This window comes from Tympanuchus pallidicinctus, unplaced genomic scaffold (assembly GCF_026119805.1).
Source record: "Tympanuchus pallidicinctus isolate F22 unplaced genomic scaffold, pur_lepc_1.0 scaffold40, whole genome shotgun sequence".
In the NCBI taxonomy this organism is placed as follows: domain Eukaryota; kingdom Metazoa; phylum Chordata; class Aves; order Galliformes; family Phasianidae; genus Tympanuchus; species Tympanuchus pallidicinctus.
Genome location: NW_026294759.1, coordinates 1,412,241 through 1,434,547, shown reverse-complemented (window position 1 = coordinate 1,434,547; position 22,307 = coordinate 1,412,241). Strand labels below are relative to the sequence as shown.

General features: G+C 41.0%; 1 protein-coding gene and 1 pseudogene across 1 annotated transcript in view; one reads left to right on the top strand and one right to left on the bottom strand.

The window, feature by feature from the left end:
• Positions 1 to 21,474, bottom strand: part of CASR (calcium sensing receptor) — a 71,387-nt gene extending 49,913 nt beyond the window's left edge. Inside the window, exon 1 of the mRNA XM_052701711.1 lies at positions 21,365 to 21,474. The gene's annotated coding sequence lies outside the window, so the exon portion shown is untranslated. The remainder of the gene's footprint in view (positions 1 to 21,364) is intronic.
• LOC128089844 (protein FAM217B-like) lies at positions 935 to 20,605 on the top strand (annotated as a pseudogene).
• Positions 21,475 to 22,307: the final 833 nt, after the last annotated feature.

Genomic DNA, 22,307 nt, shown 5'->3' with positions numbered 1-22,307 from the left:
TATCCACTCTTCGTTGTATAAAAATGGAATGCATAAAAGTGCAAGCACTCATTTTCTTTCAGTACACAAAAACTGAAGTGTTTAAAAAGGTATAAGACAGAAAATTATCATTCTTTCTGTCAGAGCTCCTTCTTGAAACATAGCAGGGGAACTCAAGCTTGTCTTTTTGAGCCTAATTGCTGGGCTTTGCATTTCTTGTCTTTCTAAATGGAGCCCTTTTTCTTCTTGTGTTAGACATAGAAGTTTTCCCAGTTTGCATCAAAAGAAATATTTGCAAGAGTTACCAGAGCTTCAGGACAGATGAACCTCTGCATCACTTCCATGTGAAGAGTGAAGGGTCTGCATCGTGGCATCAGGGAACATCCACCATCAGCACAGTGCAATAATACCCACTTAGAATCATAGAATCACCAGGGTTGGAAAAGGCCTTGAAGATTATCCAGTCCAACTGTCCATCTATCATTAATATTTCACACCAAACCATGTCCCTCAGTACAACATCTAGATGTTTCTTGAACACTTCCAGGGACAGTGACTCAACCACGTCCCTGGGCAGCTTATTCCAGCACCTGACCACTCTTTCAGAGAAGAAGCATTTCCTAACATCCAACCTGAATCTCCCCTGGTGCAACTTGAGGCCATTCCCTCTAGTCCTACTGCTAGTTACATGGGAGAGGAGGCTGACCTTGATCCTCTATGCATCCCCAATGAACACAGCTGTATCACTCAACCACAGCAACGCAACCCCGAGTTAGCACCGTGCCTTTTAAAAGTCAGGTGAAAAACAGGTAGAATTTTCAACTGACTTCCTCCCTCCCCACCTTATTCTGAAGGTGATCTTTCTGGAACACAGAAACAGCCGGGGTCACACTCCAGTGAGCCCATCACCTCACCTACCTGCCAACTCTGCAGCTCTACGCGCTTCATCTCCGGGATGACGGTGTGACTTTTGAAGGCTCCATGCCTCATTTAGCCCTGGTAATGGCCTAATTGGGTTGGAAAAATGCAGGAGCAGGACCGTGATAAAAAACAGCTCTGCTGTGCTTATTTAAGCAAGCGGAAAAAGAAAAGAGAAGAATAGAAAAGAAAAAAAAAAAATCCACACATTTCCTACTTTGAACAGGTATTTGTGGGTATATCTTTGTTTATAATAAGGAATTATGCTGACTGGTGGCGTTGCTGTCAGGATTAAGAAGGCAAATGAAGGTATGCTGGGAGAAGGCCAGACTTAAACGGACATTTCTCTTCCAGAGTGGTTTCTGTGGGTGCAAGCCCTCCGTCCACGGAGCTTCACTCTATCTCTCAATGGATCTCAGAGTGAATGAGTACATTCATTAGCTACATGAGAAAGGAAACAAGGCGATCCTGTTGACAGCAGTCATTGTGCTAGGTACAGACTCCTTTGCCAGATTATGGGATAAACCAGTGATGCTTATAGTGATGCTTATTCACCATTTCTTGACTACACTTTAGCCTTACCTGGGAGGATTTTTGCTTCCTACAAAAGGAGAACCATCCAACTCAGTCTTGAGCTGCTCCTATAATTATTTGTCTAGAAACCCTAAGAGAAGGAAATGCTGTCTTTGCCCTCTGGAAATCTCAAAAAAAAAAAAAAAAAAAGAACTGGAGAGAGGCAAGAGAAGCAGCCCATTTTTAAGTTTCAAAAGGTACCTCACCTGTTCATCTAAGGAACTGTTCTTCAGCATCAACACGAGTACAAGACCAGGGAGCTAACTGTGCTTCCTGTCACCTGAAGATAAACCCAAAATATGCAAAAAGGGCAGCCTTCCTATCTGATCACTTTTTCATGGACTCTTCTGATCCCAAGCAAAACCCCAGGTATTTAAGTGGCTTTTCTCTCCTACTTTTTCTCTCTGAGTGAGACATTTTTTCTGTGTCAAATTGGAGCTCACAATACTTGTATAGCATGGAAGCTATGCTTGCCACTGTACAGGACAACCTGTATCCATTTTGCCTCTCTTACTTGGGCACTGGTAAAAGTACAGCGTCCTACTATGTGTTTGGTCTAGTATTGAAAATTCCAACAACAGATGTTTGGCTGATGCAGCCTCCAGAAGACCTTGCTGTAGATCAGAATACATACTCATTGATGATATTTTGAAAATGAGAGTGAATGATGATGCTCTTTACAGTACTGCCCTATAAATATATCCAACAGCAAACAGCATAGAGCAAGAATGAGCAGCTGGTTGGACAAAACCAGACCGAAAAAAAAAAAACCAAAGAATTTTCAGGTGACTTCTCATGCTTCCTTTTGGAGTTCTGCTGGAATCATTCCTAATGACATTCTACTTATCTCCTGAAGTTTTCCTTCTTATTATGATTTGCTTGCTAACTTGAAATAAACTTTGTCATGAGGGATGTGCTCCTGCTAAGAAGCGTGTGCTGAACCTTTCCTGTGAGCTATAACAAAATGACTGTTTCATTTCCTAGGGCTCCTGTGGTAATGCAGACTCTCCCCTATAGAAGCTGGAATAGCTCAGCCACAGCCAAGAAGATTTAACTGCTTGCCTTGAACTGGCAACTGCCTAGGTATTAATAATGGTGATATGGTCACAGTCACCTTGTGCAAGCAGAATGTGGCATCAATCAGTAACAGGCTGGTTCCAAAACAACTGCGGCTTTAAAAAGAACAAACTTCCAATGTTTAGAACAACTGTTAGCCAGATTGACTGGTCATGCAAAATCAAATGGGAAATATACAATACAGTGTTAGACTTATCCAATCACAGGGAAAAGCGTGCTTATAAGCACAAAAATATTTATACTGAAACAGAAACTGTCTAGGTTAGAAGATGGCAATAAAGAAGATGGAAATAAAATGTAAAATTCACTTATTTGCAGCATGACAGAGATGGGAAAGTAAATCTTAAAATAAAATATGCAGGGAACTAACGAGGGAACTTCATAAAATGAAGGAAATACTAATAGTTAATAGGGATAAAGAGAGAAAAAGGATATTTTTATAAATATTAGGACTGGCCACAAGCCCACTGCTAGATGTGGATGATAAAACTGTAAATAACAATCCAAAAAAAGGAGGAAATACCCAATAAACATTTTGTCCTTTGCACAACATTTTGTCCTTGGAATAAAGCTGGAGAATGTATCATCCCATATTACATCAGCACAACAAAATTCACTGTAGGTAATAAAAAGAGATGTGAGATGAGATCTGCTAAAATTAAATGTTTTCAAATCAACAGGCCTGGAGACTTACATAAACTGAATGAGGAGTTCTTCGAACCACTGGTGTTGATACTGAACATCTAATGGAAAACGGGGAAAATTCCAAAGCGCTGGAGAACTGCAAATGAATCTAGGTATTAAAAAGCTACTAAAGGAGAAGAGCCTAGCAAATACTAGGCACTATACCTCAATATCAGGGTGGATACAGTAATGAGAAGAGTAATGTTAGCATGCTTTCTAAAAGCAAGTAAGGATAAAATTAAATTAATGTGAATCATCTTTTAACACACACACACACACACACACACACACACACAGAGAGAGAGAGAGAGACCACCCCACTGTTCTTACTGGGATAAGCTAACTTGATAAAGGCAACTGTGAGTACCATGTGGGCTTCTCCAAGACATAGGAACGTACAGATTTGAAAAGTACAGTTAATGGAGAGATTCAAAACTAATTTATGAAGGCAGCTCAAAGGTTTTGCTAAAGGGTTTGTATCAGTACTGGGGTAATTTATCAAGAGATCACTCGAGAATCAGTTTCATTCTGAACCTACCTGATATTTTTTAGTTGGTGTCTAAATAGTCAAATAAAACTGATTTTGTTAAAAATTAAGAAGACAGAAGCTAGCAGTGCTAGCTAGCAATTTTATACAGAAATATATTAAATGTGTAATATATAAATGATCACTAATATTGGAACACGTGCACCACAACTCTCCCATGGAGACCAGTGGTTTCCTGTATGTGCTCAATACGCTTGTCTTTCTGGTAGCTCTTCATTGAGATGAACACTACAGCCACATCTCATGTTTCAAGGCTTCTGTTGACAGCCTGCGGGAGGTAGAGCACAGCTCTTTTTTCTGATGCCCAATTTACCCGCACACTCTAGGATGCTTGAGGGAAGACAAAGCTTCCTTGATCGGCAGCAGCCAGACTGGGAATTTGGAAAAGTTGCACCAATGTCCTGCTAGGACACAAAGGATCTTTTTTTTTCTGAAGTGCATGTGTTGGTTTATCTTGCACACATGCTGAGGGTCAAATTTAAAGTCAGATATGGAATTAGGAAGGAATTTTCCATCCCACAAAGGCTGGCGAGAGTTCCAAGTGCAGCTAAGTCCCTGTTTTCTTTTCTATCTCTGTAGACTTGCACAGAGATGCAAACGGCAAATTTAAACATGGAGATTTGATATATTTGTAAGATCTTCAAAAAATAAGACATTTTTTCAGGGGATGCAATCACAGCCTTCTTTCTTGTGATTACATGTGAGGCAAAGGACATGCATAATATTTGGGTAGAGGAAGGGGATGTGATGTTGTATGTCTCATGACAGTTTTGCTGCAAGCTCCCCAGAGTGTAACACGATTCTGAAACACAGATAGTGTGTGTGTTACAAATGTGTCACTGTCACAAAAGTAGAAAAATGTGAGACTTGGATTATGCTGCAGCTTATCTATACTTTATCTGTTGAGACATTAGCTCTCTTCTCAGCAGAATTGTCGCATTTCAGCCATTTAGGCAGCCAACACAGAATATCTTAAACAGTATTGTTGTTGTTGTTTTTAAAGAAAAACAGTAAAAAAAGCTACCACTAATTTTAATTGTAACTACTGGTGTTGACATATCAACTTACTGACAAGGAAAATGTTTCCTATAGTGTCAGCACTGTAAAAGTTCAAGTCTAGGTCACATGTATACTTGTCTTGAATATAAATAAAAAACCTTGATAAGTTCCAGATCCAGAGTGCTTGTGCTGTGGGTGCTACTGTAGTGAAGCAGAACAAGCCAAACTTGATTTTCAGATAGTAGGCTAAACCTGCAGTGTTAGCAATGGAGCGATATTGTGTTTTGACATACAAACTGAACGGAAAAAAGATGAAGCTTCAAAAAAGAGTAAATATAGACTAGCAAGAGGTCATTTCATTGATAATTTACTTTTAAAAGAGGTAACCACACTTCAAACGCTGCACCTCAAAACTCATTCTCTAATCCTCTTGAGGCTTCTCAATAAAGTGATGTAGTATTCTATTCAATTTTTAACAGGATAGACTCAATATTCAGAATATGCTTTTGCTAAGCCCAAGTCTACCAGATCTGTAGTCACCTAAAAGAGCTAATGTGATACAAAGTGAACAGAAATACTCTTCGAATTAATCTGCCAATGGAAAAAATGGTGATAAGATCACTATTGAAGAGAGAGATTTAGGACATAGCACAGAAATGAGCAAATCTGCATTTCTGTAACTAGAGAGCTCTTTGAAAATTCCAGACAGACAGTGAAAAAGAAGCATCACAATTTTCAAAGCAACAGACATTTAGAAAGTGACTGGGAGCAGCAAATATTAATCAAATTTGTTTTTTGTTCTTAATTGATAATGTCTGAAAACATTGTTAAAGAGCCTTGCTAAAGACCCAGTACCATCACCTTTTAATTATAAAATGTCAAGGCTCCTAACTCTTCAGAAGACAACAACATACCTGTCCCTCTTTTTTATTTGTATTTTTGTATATTTGTAAGGCCGAAGGAAACAATTTCAAACAAAACACCCATCCTAGTGGCCCTTCTGAAAAGAATCAAGGAGAATATAAAACTAACAAGAGCATTTATAACCTCTTCCTGAGCTCAACCCATTAGCAACAAAAATATGGCTGAGAAAACAGCAGTAGAAGGTATACTGCATCAGTAAGACTGATACCGTGTATCCTATTTCTTGCCAGCTTTATTTCTTGCTCGCTCTTTTCTTCTTGTGTAATGGTGGATGCAGCCAAAGAAACCTCTGCTTCCAAGCCAGTAAATAGAGAAATAACAATTAGCTTTGACCTCAGAAGGTTGGAGTATGCTAGGCTGAATCATTATTTCTCTGTGAAATAAACAAAATGTTATTATATGTATAATATTAAGATAATAATACTGTATACTCCTCTCATAGCTTTTCTCCAGGGATCCAAAACTACCTAATAATCATTAAGCCTCTGCACTCTTAGATGACAAATGGTTCTTTCCCACAGTGTACAAGTGGGAGAATATAACGAACAGCTAATGCTTACACCTCTAATTAAAAATAAAGCTTTCATGATTTTCATTGTAAATGTTTATTTAATTTCTGAAAGGTGAAACTGGGGGAAGTATACTGTTCTACGCCAGATTCTCTCCACCTCTTCAACTCTCTGAAGACTTTAAATAATAGCCTGTAAATCCGATTTCTGTGTCTGGAGGCTCGGCGCTAATAGCTCTGTCTGGAACATCAGTATCAAGGGATAGTAAATGTCACAAAGGGATTTCTGGAGACATAGAAAAGATTCCCATAGTCTCACAGAGAGATTAATTAGAGAGCAACATTATAAAATCATGTAATTTTGATTATCAGAATCCCAGTAAGACCACCAAGATTTACATAGAGACGCAGAAAAAAACAGATCCACACCTCCACATAACTTGCCTGGATCTTTTATCCAGACAAAATCATTGCTTCTTATTTCAGAACAAGAACAAGATGCTGAGCCAGAACAATCTCCCACCTCAAGTCTCACCTTCAACAGTTTTAAGTTAAGCAAAAGGACTTCATATTTCTAACAATTAGCTTCATCATTAACAATTAATATTTTTATTGATATGATTATTCATCATTACTTTTTTAAAAAGAACTGCTTTTGTAAGTGTATTCTTCTTATTATTATTATTAGTCTCTTATTATTATTATTATATTCTTGGGTTGATAATTTTTTTCTGGTACTTAAGTTATATATATATATCTACTGTGTACTGTTTTATCTGTTTGATCAGGCTTAAGGATGGAGATGGGCAAGTGTTTCCAAACATACAGTTGTGTACATGCCCAAGACCATCCAGAAGAGGCACTTGGAGCCAAAAAATTAGGAAAGATCTGCTGAAATCCAGAAACAGAAGTTCTGCTGTTCTTTTTCCTATTTCAAAGGTAAGCCATATTTAACTCAGTCGTCCTTACTGTGTTTGTCACCGTATCTTCTATCAAGAACTACCAAGTAGACACCATACAGTTCTTATTTAAATATTTGTGTGATTAGTATTTCTAAAATTAGAGTTTATAAACATATTTATGTCAGGGGGAAAGTTTTTCACTGGAAGAATGGAGAGTCTAGCCATTAAATAAGCTGCCCAGAGAAGCTGTGGGTACCCAATCCCTGGAGGTGCTCAAGGCCCGGTTGGATGGGGCTTGGGCAGCCTGATCTAAAGGGTGGCAACCCTGCCCACGGCAGTGGGATTGAAACTGGGTGGCCTTTGACTTGCCTTCCAACCCAAGCCATTCTGTGGTTCTGATTCTATAATTTATATTCAAATGCTTAATACATTTGTGTATTTAGAATCATGTAAAGCCTGCAGTGAAGCGGAGAGTCTTTGCCTGCCAGTCCATCTGCTGTTTCTGACTTTGGCTTTGTTAATAAGACTATCAGCTATGCTGTGCGTTCTGGGAGGCAGCCATGCTGGATAACATTTGCGTGAGGCAAACCTTGTAAAAACACACAAATTGTACTTTATATACAGTTTTAAAACAACACATTTGTAAACATCAGGGTAAATTCCAAGTCTCATTTGCAAGAACGCAGGTGTCAACCTTGTACAGTTACATAGGTCTGTCATCTTCAGAAGTTCAGGTCTTTTAAACACTTTTTACTATTAATGCATTTGACATAAATTTAAACAGATCAATCACTGCAGATGATCATGACTATTGGAGAGGTGGCACTTGTCTGCAATACAGTTCCTGCTTGGCCCTGACTTGGCTGAAAAGCTTGAACTGGGCCATCCTGTATACCAGCTGAGCCACCCAAACTTTACACAAGTGTTATTTCATCATGAAGTGGATCTTCCTTTTTGACCTTAAACTGTACTATATCTGCAAAAAAAAAAACCAAAACGAAACAAAAAAAAAACAACCAAAAACCAAAACAAAAGCAAAACACCCTTTCCCAATACAAATTTCATATCTTTCCATAATTCAATTTAAATAATTTCACTTTTTTTTTCTGTCAAAACCTAGCCTTATTTCTTTTTCAGATCAGTATCATTGAAAACAATTCCAATTTCCCTTTTCCTTGTTCACACAGAATCCATTCGTTTGTTTGTGAGCACTCTTAGACAAGCTGGCACACTGTTCTGTTCCCAGCTAAAGTCCCAGAAGCCAGGCATTTAAACTTAGCCAGAGAACACAACTATTGCCTGCAAAGTATGAACCTTCAAACATACTGTGCCGTGGGTCAGGTTACACAGCAAGAGGACTGAACCAATTTACCAGTGCAGAGAAGGTATGGCAACAAGAAATTCAGGGGATGAGTGAGAAAAAATACTCAGGGCCAGAAGCCAGGAGGTTGATCCAAAAAGCGCAGATGGCTTAAATTTTAGGAGAAAGGAGCATCACAGTCCCTTTAGTCCCCATCTATTTCCATAGTAACCTCAGTAGCTTCCAATTTACCTGTTTTCTGTAAATGTTTTATCAGGTGGTTAATATGCTCTGTAGGAAATCTATAATTCTGGGTCAAATATTTGATGAGCAGTTAACCAGACAAAATTAAGTATTGCTTTGCTCACCAAAGAGTATAAATTTTCCAAGAACTTGAAAAACCTGACCTGAAGCCACTTTTGAAAAAAGAGTTCCATCTCTGTCACTCAGGTCTTGTAGCGTCTGTTTTTAAGGTCTCTGAAATATCTATTGAAGGTAATTTCCATTTAATGCATTCATTTGATTATTGTACAGGCATTTCAAATGTTTTATTTTTTAATAATGGGTTTTTACAGTATTCATAATCCTAGAAATACTCAAAATAGGTAGGGATAAAGTTATAATCCTAGAAATACTCAAAATAGGTAGGGATAAAGTTAAGGTAACATGCCTAGTTCAGACTGTTTTGTGAGTGCAGAAAAGATGTTCAGAAAAACAGCATTTGAGAATTTATCTCACTTGATACCATTTGACCTTAAAAGGACGTGCACATGCTTTCCACTTTCTAATCTAATAATATCTTAAGTTTGTGCAATAGTAAATAATACACAATGAACTACCAATGTTATTCATTCCTGATAAGATTTTCTGAACAAGTATCAAATCTGTGCAAAGTTAATGAAAATTTCAAAATCTGCTATTGGTTTTACTTTTTTTGGTTTCTGTACTAATCTGGTGACTACAGCACGACTATGCTATCCTGGAGCCAAGAGAGGAGCTTATCCTTCTCTTCTTCAAATTTGAGCTGGTCCAGAATGATCTTCTGAAAAAATGAGATGAAACAACTCCAGTCATGGTGGCACCTAAACAAGAACTGAACTGAAGAATACAGTAGCTCAGCTCGTTAGCATAAGCTAAAGTCTGTACCACATTTTACTTTTCATTTCAGTATAGAGTGAGTGAAAATGACCTTTGGATTTTTCAATTGGTTGAGATTTGCATTATTGTGTGATGCTTGTTTACACAGTATTCCTAGGGTAATGTAATACTGGGCAGCTGTTATAATTGTATATGTATCACTCTGCGCATCTTGAAGAATGCCAATTTTTTTGGGAAGAAGAGATCATAGGATAGTTCATTTAATAGTCTGTAGAGGAACCACAAAATTGTTTTTTTAGGCACTCAGGAAAAACAGAGATAACTGGAGTTGGGATTAGATGTGTCATTTGATATAGTTGTCATTTTTTTTAAAGACTGAGGAAATATGTATATTTTTATTTGTAATTATTATCTTAATTTAAACTATTACTGTATTAATAAAACATAAAGATAGCAGAAAGAGATTAATCTTGACACCGGTTCCAAGCCATAGGTTAAACATTTAACAGAGCAGGACCATGTGCTGCAACAAACATTAGCACTCCTTCTGAAAGGAAATTTCTCCTAATATCCAGCCTGAAGTCAACGTGACAGCACTTAAACTGTGCAAAGTATACAGGGAAAGCATATAGGTCACTTAGGTCTCTATGCTCATCTTCAATTTCTGTTGGTCCACAAAAAGGAAAGATTAGAACCCTGAGTTATCTAACCCCGTCATCAGCTGTATTATGTGTTCCCTTAATTAAGAGGTGTGTATTTCATCATCCTTTTCCCCAGAATGACATGAACTCTTGCTTACTTAAAATAATTCATACACGAGGAAATGTGTATTGTTAGCTATACACTGACATTGCTCTGCTACATGCTTTACCAAGAATTATGACTTTTTTTTCCTTCCTAGTTATTATTTCTGTAATGTTGCCAGAATAACTCTAATAGTTGCTCTGCTTCTGAAGAAGATGGCACACTAGTGGTTGAAGTACTATGGGGATATGTTAGCTAACAATTACAAGCTGAAGTAGAGACAAATTATTTTAAGCACAAAAGAGATTTAAGAGCAAAAATACCAGTGGGAAAGAACCCAAAACAATTAAGCTTTAAGTGCTTTACATGCTCATGGAAAATTCTCCTTTTCATCCTTGGGCCTGGAAATTAGACAATTTTAAAACTTGAATGCAAGTTACAATTAAAACCAAATTTAGATCAATAACATGAAGCATAATATGACCGTAAATACCCCAAAATAGAGATCTGAGAATGATTGTGTATTTTTATATTTTGGCAATCCTTGATGCAAAATGGAAGCCTATCATGCCGTAAATAAAAATTTTTAAAAGCTCTTTTAGATCTTTGGATGAAACACAATATCTGCATTATTAGCTGTCTGTACTGTCTGGAATTGTATGTTCAAATCCTGCTCAGCCCAGCCAGTCTTCTTATTTCTAAGGCAGCCATTTAAACATGCTGTGATTTCACTACAGGCAGAGCTCTCAAGCAAGGCCATATAGTGTAGGGTTGTTTTAAAAAGCGCTAATAAAAACAAAATCTTAATACTCTACATGTGTTGTATGCAAGCGTGTTCATTTCATAATTTACAAGATGTTACTGGTTTTAATGGTCATCATTCCAAACTTACTTTCCAGCAAATAGTTAACAGAAACAAAGAGCTGTCAGAACAAATTGTACCCTCAGTGTCACTTATTCTCTTCCATGTCCTCCATTTGTTGGCACAACTGTTGCTTAAAAGTCAGTAATTCTCTTGGCAATGCACATGAAAAGAGAGGATGCACATCATTGCGTCAGCTCTGCTGGTTTTGCAATGTTATCATAGAACCACTGTGCCCAAGATTTAGCCTTTAGCAACTGCAGCTATGACCTTGATAAATATGGCAACAGATGTACTGAGGAAGGAAATGAGACTACTACAAATCATTTCCAAGAATAAAATTTCACTTAAAAATTGCAAACGTAACTGGTATCATATAAAAGGTATTGCTTATAGGGAAGATGATTTGGCAAAACCATAAAACTTTCAGGAAAAATAAATAATTTCAGAATAAAATCTTTTGATGTAGTGGCATTGGAATAGTCTTCTCCACTAATCTTTGTTAGCAATTTATTTTAATGGGTTGTCATTCAGAGGACAGTTTGTCAGTACTGAAACTGTGCTTGTATTCTGTCTTGAGATCTTTTATGACATTTGCCAGGCACTGTCACCAAGATAAGGGTGACATCATCAAATGCAGCCATTACCATCTCATGTCCACCCCCTAAAATCATGGCAATTAAGAGTTATCCCTCAGGGTCATTAACAGTAACAACAAGCAATAAGTCTGTCCCTACAAATGAAGTGCTGACAGGCAAAGCAAAGAGCAGTTTATCAGAAGCATGAATATCTCTTTTGCACATTGAATAGGAAAAGCATGACATCCTTACACAAACAGCAGATGAGGAGCACTCAACCTTGCCATCCCTACTTTTACCTCAGTGACCCTGTGCACACCCACAGCCACAAAAGGGACAAAGTTCTTTTCACATTTCCTGTGAGCAGAACTGTAAGAGACCAGATAGTGCCAGTGCTGGGCCTACCTCCACTCTCATCCCACTGCTTCATTTTGTTCTTTCAGTTCTATCACTGCATGGAAATTGTCCAACAAAAAGAATCACTACAACTCTTCTCCCCATATAGTTCACCTATGACACTCAACAGTGTGTATCAATAATTCTGGTTGTATTGAACTCCTTCCCATTCAGAGTATTTTGTGCCCAATCTGTGTTGCTCTTCCATCATAAAAAACTTCTTTGCCCCAGCTGAAAACCTAAACTACATGAAAGCAACAGCAATACCCACAGCAAAACAAGCCCCAAACTTTGCTTCATTGTGGCATATTTCCAATGAATGCTGATAGATCCTGCCTGTATGAGAGTTCAGCCACAGAGCTACAGATACATCAGTCTCAGAGCACAAGCTCAGCAAGAATAACATGCCTTTGTTGAACAGGAGTTGTATGGTTTAATTTTGAGTCAATTTCCAATTAAAACTGAACATTTCTAGCTCTAATGGTTGTGGACCAAATCTTCAGCACAGTGAAAGTACAGTGAAACAAATAAGAGTGATTGTTGCAAACACAGTCCAGAAGAAAGAAGGAACTGCAGATAGTAACAGTCAGGGACTAAAGCTCAGAGCCCCAGAATTTCTTGAGGTGTTTGTTACCCACTTTAGGCACAGAAATTTTTACACCCTCAAAGTCTCATTCAGGCGCTGCCTACCCCTGGGGGACCAAGGCATCTCTGCAAGCCAGCGCACTGCCACTGTGCCTCCTGCTCCACTTCACAGACAGGCTACTCAGGACTTTCCCCTGGAAGCTCCCAGGCAATATAATCAAAGTATGATCTCTGATCTAACTGTGGAGGAGGAAGGGCAAAGACTTCTCCTTAAGATTAAGCAGAGCTTTCTGCTTGATGGCTGTTTCCAGGGGCTTAGGTATGCAAATGTCTGTGATAATGGACATGACTCAACAGGGACCATTAAATGTGCAAATATTACATGTGCAAACATGGAAGCTGCAGTTTACCTCAGCTAGCTGGTACAATCACTCAACCTGATACTATCTTAGGAAGTAAAAGAAGCATAATCTGATAGTGGTGTGTTCATTAAGGACATAAATCCAAGTAATATCAAGAATTTGTGCCTTTATCTATACATTAACACACTACTGTTGCTATTGATGTTTATGGCCTTATTACAATGCTTTAGACCTTAGAGTATCATACTGAATGTATTTAAAGGACACGGAGGTGGAGGTGGAAACTATTTCTGTTGATTAGAAACCAATTCTATACTGTGTCATTCATTAACCGGATCTGGCCCCTTCAATCTCTGATTCATGAAACAGAAGAATTATAGTTGTCTCCATACAGTAAGATAAGGACTGTAGGCAGGTTGGCTGAAATCATAAATACAGCAGAAGATTTAGGATTACAGTTCGGTTTATAAATCTGCAGCTTCTTCCTAAACTGAAGGCTACTGAATGGAGGAAACTCGTCAGCAGTTTTTGACATTCTATCATTTGTGGAATATGTCCGGCTTGCAAAATATATTAGATACTAGGAGGAAGTTTTTCACACAGAGGGTGGTGACACACTGGAACAGGTTGCCCAGAGAGGTTGTAGATGCTCCATTCCTGGTGGCATTCAAGGCCAGGCTGGATGTGGTTCTGTGGCAGCGTGATTTAGTGGCTGGCTAGGGCTGACACTGTTCACAGCAGGGGGGTCGAAACTAGATGATCATTGTGGTCCTTTTCAACCCAGGCCATTCTATGATTCTATGATTCTTTGATTCTATTTGACTATGCAGAAACACACACAGTATTTGTGGGACCCAAATGAAATGTAGATTAGTTGTTCTTTGATCAAATTCCTGTCTTTCAGATACAAAGTCTCCTAGAAGAATCTTCTTCCACTCTTCAAAATACTTTCAAAGTATTTTGTGTAAAAATAATGACATCTGAACAGCTGCCATAGTGCATGGTGGAGAGGCCACTGCTTGGTGTAGACTAGGTATAGATTAGTCAAATTTCTCCTCAAAGTCTAAATGTAAAATGTAAGATGTGAACAAATCAGAAGTTCCTAAAAAATACCAATTATGTTCAAAAAATTTTAAAATACATGCATCTAAACAGGTCACCTTGAAAAAAAATGGGAATAAGAAGGCAATCCCCACAAGCATCAACAGCTAAAAGACTCACTCACTCAGACACTTACAGCTGCCAGCACAGTGTCCTGTTAGAGCATCAGAGAGACATGCACCAGCTGGCAGATGTCACATGTGACCTACAGAGGATCCTTGCCCTTCTGGGGCACAGCAGCTGTGAGCTAGCCAGTGGACTGCTGTGCACCTGAAATGACACTGCGTATTTTGAAGGATCCTCAAAATTCAAGGGAAGAGGGAGGGGTGCTGATGAAACTGTCCACAAGCTCTAGGTCATCTCTAAGATGAATGAGTGAGCAAGGCTGAGTGAACAACACATCTGCTACCTTGATCCTTAATCTGTAACTTCACTGGTGAACACCATCACCACTATAGCTATTTTTCTGCAGTACCTCTGTGGAGATTTTTTTTCAGTGGATCATGTGAACACAGCCATGAGTGGATGCTCCTGGAGATCTCCTGAGTTTGCTGAACTAAAACTCAGTATAAGAGGCACAGATCTGTTGCACCTTCCCTAATTCAGTTCCTGCTGTCTTCATCCCCTGCTGATGCTTCCAGTTGATACCAGAGGAACTAGGAGCAATGGGGCTGGAAGAGAAATCTCCATGACATGAAATGCCTCCAACAGTTTGCCTTCTGTGTGCTTTTTAGCGCAGCCAGTTCTTAAACAAATCAACCTCATGAAAAACAAATGCTTAATGAATGGTGCCAGGGCACTGGTGAGTCAAAGGATGGAAAACCAGAAATGGGGAATGAACATCTCCTTTTCAAGCAATGCTACAAGATGAAAACAAATCACAGAGAACAGAAAGCAGAAAACTCACATTATGTGGTACTTCTTGCAGAAAAGGACTGCAGAGCTGTTTGCCTGCCTTGAGGAAATGATGACAGGAAATTAACAGACAAAATATCTTCCATCTCCTATTCCTAATCTGCCTGGGATTCAGCACTTTATAGGAAGGAGCAGTTCTCTTTCCTATTTACAGAGCATATTAAGATAAGTATTTTGGTTTCTGACATGCTCTTCTAAGACAAGTTACTGATGACAGCAACAAGTCAGCAGCCCTGCTGCTTGCAGAACCCAGCACGCTGCTCTGAGAATCATTATGGTGCTGGAGGGAATCGCAGACTGAAGGCAGAAAGAGAGAGCTTTCCTACAGCAGGAGTGATTGACTGTGACAGTTTAATGTTAGACTTTGCTTTGGGTTGCTCTTGAATATTTCTTGTAAGTTATATATAAAGGAACCTAAAGCACCTTATCTCCCAGTATTTTAACTCAAAATATCAAGTGCCTAAGTATGACACAATGAAGAAACAGAAGTGTCAGGTGTCAGGCTCTTTCAAGTTAGAACAAACCTTCTGTAGAAGAGGGAGTGTCAACTCTTTGAAAGGGTAGACAACAGTAGGAGAAGGGGAAATGGTTTTAAGTTGAAGGAAGGAAGATTTAGGCAGGATGTCAGGGTGTTCTTTACTATGAAAGTGGTGATGTGCTGGAACAGGCTGCCCAGAGAGGTTGCAGATACCCCGTCCCTGGAGGTGCTCAAAGTCAGTTTGGGAGGGGCCCTGGGCAGCCTGGTCTGGTATTAAATGTGAAGGTTGGTGGCCCTGCCTGTGGTGGCGGGGGTATGGTTGGAGATTCACAATCCTTGAGGTCCCTTCCAACCCAGGCCATTCTGTGATTCTGTGATAGTTTCTTCTCTTTTGTTTGAAATAAACTTTTTTTTTTTTTCCCCAATTGTTCATGACACACATTGAAATCAATGGTCAAGTTCTATGAATTGTTGTATATTTGGATTGCTCAGAGTGCAGCTGATGCATCCGTTAACTATCTCTTAATTGTCATATATTGCTATTTTCAAGTAGTAAGAATCATCAGGAATGTTTATTAATTATCTGAATTAATAACATACTAAAATTCACACATACTGTAATTTAAGGAAGCATTGTAGAGAATTTATTATTACTCACTACAGGCTACTTAATGCGCTACTGCTGTATTAAGCTGAAGTAACTGTTTCCAGATGCTGACTACTCAGAACAGTCTCAGAAGTTATCAATTTGCGTGCACTATTATACAAATCATGCTTATAAAGGAATTCCTGCAGACAGTAACAGAGATACTGAGCTAACTTCAACAGATGGCAACAGCTTAACTGCAATGAGCAGTGTGTTGAGATAACTTATCTATTGTTTTGGTGGTGAGATGCTTCTTAGCAGATTGATTTTTAGCATCTATCTCAGGACTATCAGTATACCTTCCTAGTGGGCTCATAGCTGTGAGGAAAACCAAATTCTGTTCCACGACTGTCTACAGCCTGCAGAATAAGTTCAAGACTACACAGTCCCCTCCTTCCACTGATCTCCCACAGATTCCAAAAGGAAGCTTGTACAAAGATCAAAGGAAGAATCTGGGCTCTGTGTAGTAAAATAAAACTTTCAGTTGTTATTTTTTATATCACATTCAGAACTGGTCACTGGAAAGTGTTTCTTTTGCTAGAATTGCTGCCACTTTTGCTCCTATTTCTTTTTCCTTCCCCATTCTTCCTTTTTTATTCTGGCTTCTTTTTGTTCTCTTTATAGCTATCACCACAAATTCCCATTCCCAGTCCAATATTGGGCGTTGGAATGGTTGTTGCTAGCTTGCAAAGTGCTACTATAACCACAAGTTCCTGCACTCTGAGAAGTTTTGGAGAGCAGTGGTTCAAACCACCTCCAGAGTTAGGACACAGCACAACGGTCTTAACTCTCTGCACAGGAGAATACTGCAGAGCTACATCTAGTATTTCCCCTGTCCCAACCACGCGTTTGTCAAAAAGCAAACCTAAGAACCCAGGAACTTACTAGATGCTGTCCCATATCAAACATTTACCCATGTGCTCAGGATGTTGTTCACTGAACTATTCAGCAGTAGTGCAATACACTGTGTGCAGGGTAGGCTAATATGTCAATGCCAATGCCCCCAGGGTAAATACAGGTGATTAGAAAGTGCCACCTTAATTAGCAGGAGATTTTCCCTCCAGTTCCAAACTGGATTTAGATGTGTAAAACCAGTTCAGATACATGGGATCTAGTTGTAAGATTGTAAAATAGAGAAGTAGCTGCCTAATGCTATGCACCACTGCAGTCAATTGAAACCCACTGAAAATGGTGGGCAAAAGGATAAGAAACTTCATAATGTCTTTGCTTTCATGTTTCTATATAGCAATTAAGCTTTAAAACAATTTCCCAGCTTTGGTATGAAATTCCAGGACGCTTTAAAAATACTTTTTCTAAATGAGACATGTCCAATAAGACTGTTTGAGATGCTGTCCTTAATCCTGCTCTCAAAACAGGAAAACTAAAAGGAAATGCTTTGCCTGAGGTCATGTCCAAGACCAGGCCATATTCTGGAATCATCTTTAGAATGAAGTCAGTGGACTGTAGTGCACTCATTTGCGTTCCTCATAAGCATGAGGAGATTACAACCTCCCATGTTCTGTGAGCTGAGCAGTTCAGTTGCCCTGACTTTCTCAGCTGAATAAAACCTGCAGTCAAGTGGAAGTAGCACTCAAAAGAACGTTTTCGATACTAAAGCTACCACTCTGCCAGTGGCCTCCTCAGTCCACCTGAGTGTCAGTAATGCTCCTACAATCCTTGGCACAAATAAATGCAGGTAACACATTCCTCACTCTTTCAGTTAATAAGTGACTGAGAAAGCCTATCAACTTATGCAGAAGAGGTTGTTTGCAACCACCGGAACAGACGCAGATGCAGTGGGAGCTTACTGCCAAGCTCCTATTGTCTCACTTGATATTTTTTCATATACTTTATAAGGTATTCCTGACAAGCTAATGTAATGTCAAGGAAGCACTGCTTTTTGAGAATGGTGGACTAACCTGGGATCTTCCATTCAGTCTTGAAGTTTGGCAAGGGAACTAACTGTGCAACCTTCTCCATCATTATTGTTCTACTGCTGTTTTGAGAACAACGTCAATTTTTTTGTCTGGATGCTACCCATTTCACCAATGACCTCTGAGAAATTATGGCTGAGACAGTTTGGTATGATGAGATAGGACACACACAGGCACAGAGTTAGGATCATCCTGGTAAATATGTAGGTGAATTGAAATGTTCCATCTGAATAGCCATCAGATCCCTACATCATTACTCAATAAACCTTGGCAAAAATATTCTTAATAATCATTTGGATCATATTCTTTCTCCTCACACAGCCAGAAGAAATGCATGGATCTGGACATCATAACACTGAGGTCAGAGACCAAACCCCAGTGAATTCACTGGGAACTGAGCTGAATCCCATCTCCAGGGCTAGAACTTGCATTTCTTGTTGAAATGAGAGCTCAGTTCTGCAGAGTGGTGGGGCAAGAAAGGTAGGACCAAAAAGGAAAGGAATCCACAGCTGCTCAGCCCCACCCTACATCAAGAACAGGAGTTAAGGGCTGTGACTTCCACTATTAGCATAAACGCTCACAGGGGCACTACCCTGCCTGGGAATTGGCCTTAGCAACGCCTCACTAATATTCCCCTGACCTCGCCTCTCCCAGCATATCTTCTGTACATGTACACCAGTTGGTGAAACTGGAGTAGGAGGCGCTGCCTGTGATGGAGCCAAGGCCCAAAGGGGAAACCAGGGAAGGATGCAGACACAGAGCCCTCCGCCTTCACAGCTATGAGTGGCCACGGTGGGGGAAGTAGGGTTACAGGTGCTGCTCTCCTGCTCCTCTGAGCCTAGTCTGGGCTGCCCAGCAGGGGCAATTCTAGTCTGCACTGCACAGAGGAAGAACACAGAGATGCTTTGGAAAGGCAGAATCTAATAGTGAGCAGGAGATCTGCACTTAGAATAGGAAAAACATCAATAAAAATGGAAACACTTTCAAACAATTGCATGTATCAAAGAAATTCTAAAGATCATTCGGTTCTGTGCACTGAAAGACACAGAAAAAGGAAAGACAAATCAATGAAAACCGCAAAGGAACGGTAAATTACAGTAATGGAAAAAGCCTCCCAAGTACCAAAGGAGTAAAGAAATCAGTTTCTCATGTGAAATCTCCTGGAAATTACATTATGCAATTGGTACATTATGCAAAAATGTACCAACTACCAATGAGAAGACTTCCCGTGACACTCAAGATGATAACCAACCAAGTGTTTTTAAGAAGGGAAGAAACCAACGAAATGACAGTACTCAGTCAAAACAGATCATGAGTGTTTGCACATCAATCCCCAGAGTACAAGGGTAAAGAGGAGTCTCCCAGAAACAAGGCAGAGTGAATACTGCACAGGATCCTGGCTGCCACAAAAGGCAGCACCCTCTTCTTTACAGGTTAAAGAAGTCCCAGTGCAACATTTTTATTGCAGTAAAAAAAAAACAAAAAACAGTTGGAAAAGAATCACGAAGAATATGTTGCTGAAGCTGGTCCGTGCTCCTCTAAATGGCAAGAAGCATCTGTGAATGAAATGTTTCTTGATTTTGAGTCAATTACAAATTGTTAAAGAAGATGCTGAAGATGATAGTGCCAGTGATCTCTCTGATTCAGAAAGGATTCCCATTTCTCCATCTCCCTGCACGCCACCAGAGCTCATACTCAGAGCTGAAGAAATTGATCCAGTTTGTTTGGAACGTGCACCTAATACAGGCTTTAAACAGTCAGAATATCGCTACCCAGACTTCCTGCCACCCCCCCTTTAACTCTTTTGAAGCAACTGGCCATCTTTGTTAATGAGGAAGGCAGATTTGAACTTTGACCAAAGCCAACTGGATTTCTTGAGAAATACAGTGATCACCTTTTGCAGCTGGAGTGACTGCAAATGCAGACTGTACAGAATGAGAAAGCTAAGGAAGCCAAAGCCAGACTACAGACTGCTCCCAGCTCTACACGTACCCTAAAAAACCCTGGCAAATGCAAAGTATTGCTTAGCCCTTTGCCTAACAAACAAACAGTTCCCCAGGAAAGTGTTACAAAACTCCTCACATGCTATTCACATCACAGGGTAAATCCATACTGGGAAGAAAGTCGACAGTTTTATTCACATCCAGGTCACTTGAAACTATCTGAGAGAATGGGACATGCAATGTCTTCTCAGAGACAATCAATTGAAGTAAGAAATGAACTGGAAAAAAAAAAACAACTGCAAAGCAACAGCTTCTCAACGTGCAGCCCTCTGAGAACAATTCTAAAATTGAAAGTGTTGGTAATATCAGACCCCCCCAGCAAGTGCCAGCGTTTTATGGTTCAGCTGCTCCCACCAAAGGCTTAAAAACATATGCATGTACAAACACAAAGAAAAATGGCAATTCCAACAATTATGTTCCTTCTGAAAAAACAGCAGGGGACAGAAAATAAAAACAAATGGCACAAAACAAACATCACGGAAATTTAAGTGAAGAGTTGATTGGTAAACGTTGGTGTTTCTTGACTGCTAGAAAGCATTTGGCCAATGTAAAAGGGTCATGTAATCTTCATAGTTAGATCCTGAGAAAAATACATTCCTGATTCATGGTTCTATGATTCTATGGTCATATCCTGTATCCACAAAAGTCAGAATGAAGGTGTTTGGGAATGATTCGCTAGTTTTAGGAAAATCTCTTCAGCCGTACAGTAACATCTGTTTTGTGGAGTGTGAGGTGGTCCCCAAGCAAGCCCTACAAATCGGTATTGCTGTAAGCTGATTTCTATCGGGTCCACTGGAGGTGACATTTTCCCAGCACGTGTGATTTCAGCAAAGCAACCTGTTGCTCTTTCCAGTTTTCTTATGAATTGCTGTTCTTCACCTCAGTATTATTTCTAGATAACTTCAGCCAGAGAAAACACCTCTGAGCTCTATGGGAACTTCTCTCTTCGCCTGATCCTAGATGTATCGGAAGCCACCCTGTCCCAGATTTGGGGAGGGGAGGCGTTGGGGCCCCTCTATGCAGTTCCGTCTGCCTCTGGCACGGCCGAGCTCAGCTCGAAAGCCCCTCGCTCCCCACCGCCCCCACCCCGCACCCCTAAGCCAAACCCGGCCCGGGCGCGGAGCCCCGCCGCTTGCAGCCTCCGCAGCTGCGCCCCGACCCTTCCCCGTGCGCCCCCGGCCCCCAGGCAGGGCGGGCTGCCCCGGCAGCCCCGCTGTCCCCCGGCACCCTCCTGCCCCGCTCCGCTCTCACCTCGTCCCGCCGCCGGGGCTGCTCCTGCCGCCACCAGCTCTCGCCCTTACTCCGGCGCTGGGCAGGGCGGCGGCACCATCCCGCGCCGGCCCCCCAGCTGCCGCGGCGGCACTCGCAGCCTCACGGGAACCGGCGGCGAGAGGGGAGGAGGTGCGGGGGGAGAGAAACCCCCGGCCAGGGCCCCGTCCCAGCCCTCCCCGCCGCCTCCGGCACCCAGGCCCGCTCTCACGGGCCGCGCAGGCGGGGCGGGCGGCGGGGATCCGCCCGGGGGCACCCCGCTCCGCGGCACGGAGAGTGCCGGCCGTGCCGTGCCGGGCGCCGCGCACAGCGAGCGGCGAGCTGGGCGCCGAGAGTTTGGCGGCGGGGCCGAGCGGAGCAGCGATGAGCCGGCTAGCTGTCCTTGCGCCGCACGGCTCCTGGTGCTCCGCGGGTACCCCGAGTTCGGAAGTGCGCGGCGGGACGCTGCTGTGGGGAAGGAGACCGTCACCCGCTCCTTTTTCCGCACCAGGGAAATGGGGTCGTCTTCCACTTTGCACGGAAAACCTCCTTCCAGCCTTCAGCTGCGCGTTGTTCCCCGCTACCTGAACCTGATGCGGTACGGAAGGTGCCAGAGACCTGTCGCTCCGAAGTAGACAACCCTCGGCTCTGCCCGTGCCGTGCTGTGTGGTGATGCGCACACTTGTAACTGCACGTTTGCTTTGTTCACGCCAACGGGCAGTTTATTTGCATCTTAAGGAAAAGAAATGCAGGAAAATAAACAATCAGTGTTTACTAGCACTTTTACATTACTTTTCACATCCAAAGGTCAACAGTGATTGAGACCAACTTTGTCTTTTGGGATGTTCGTGCAGTTTACATCCGAAGCTCATCTCTCGAGCTTACATCTGAAGCTTATATCTAAGTGCTTTTGTAGGAAATCTTGGCACGCATAGCTCTTTACTCA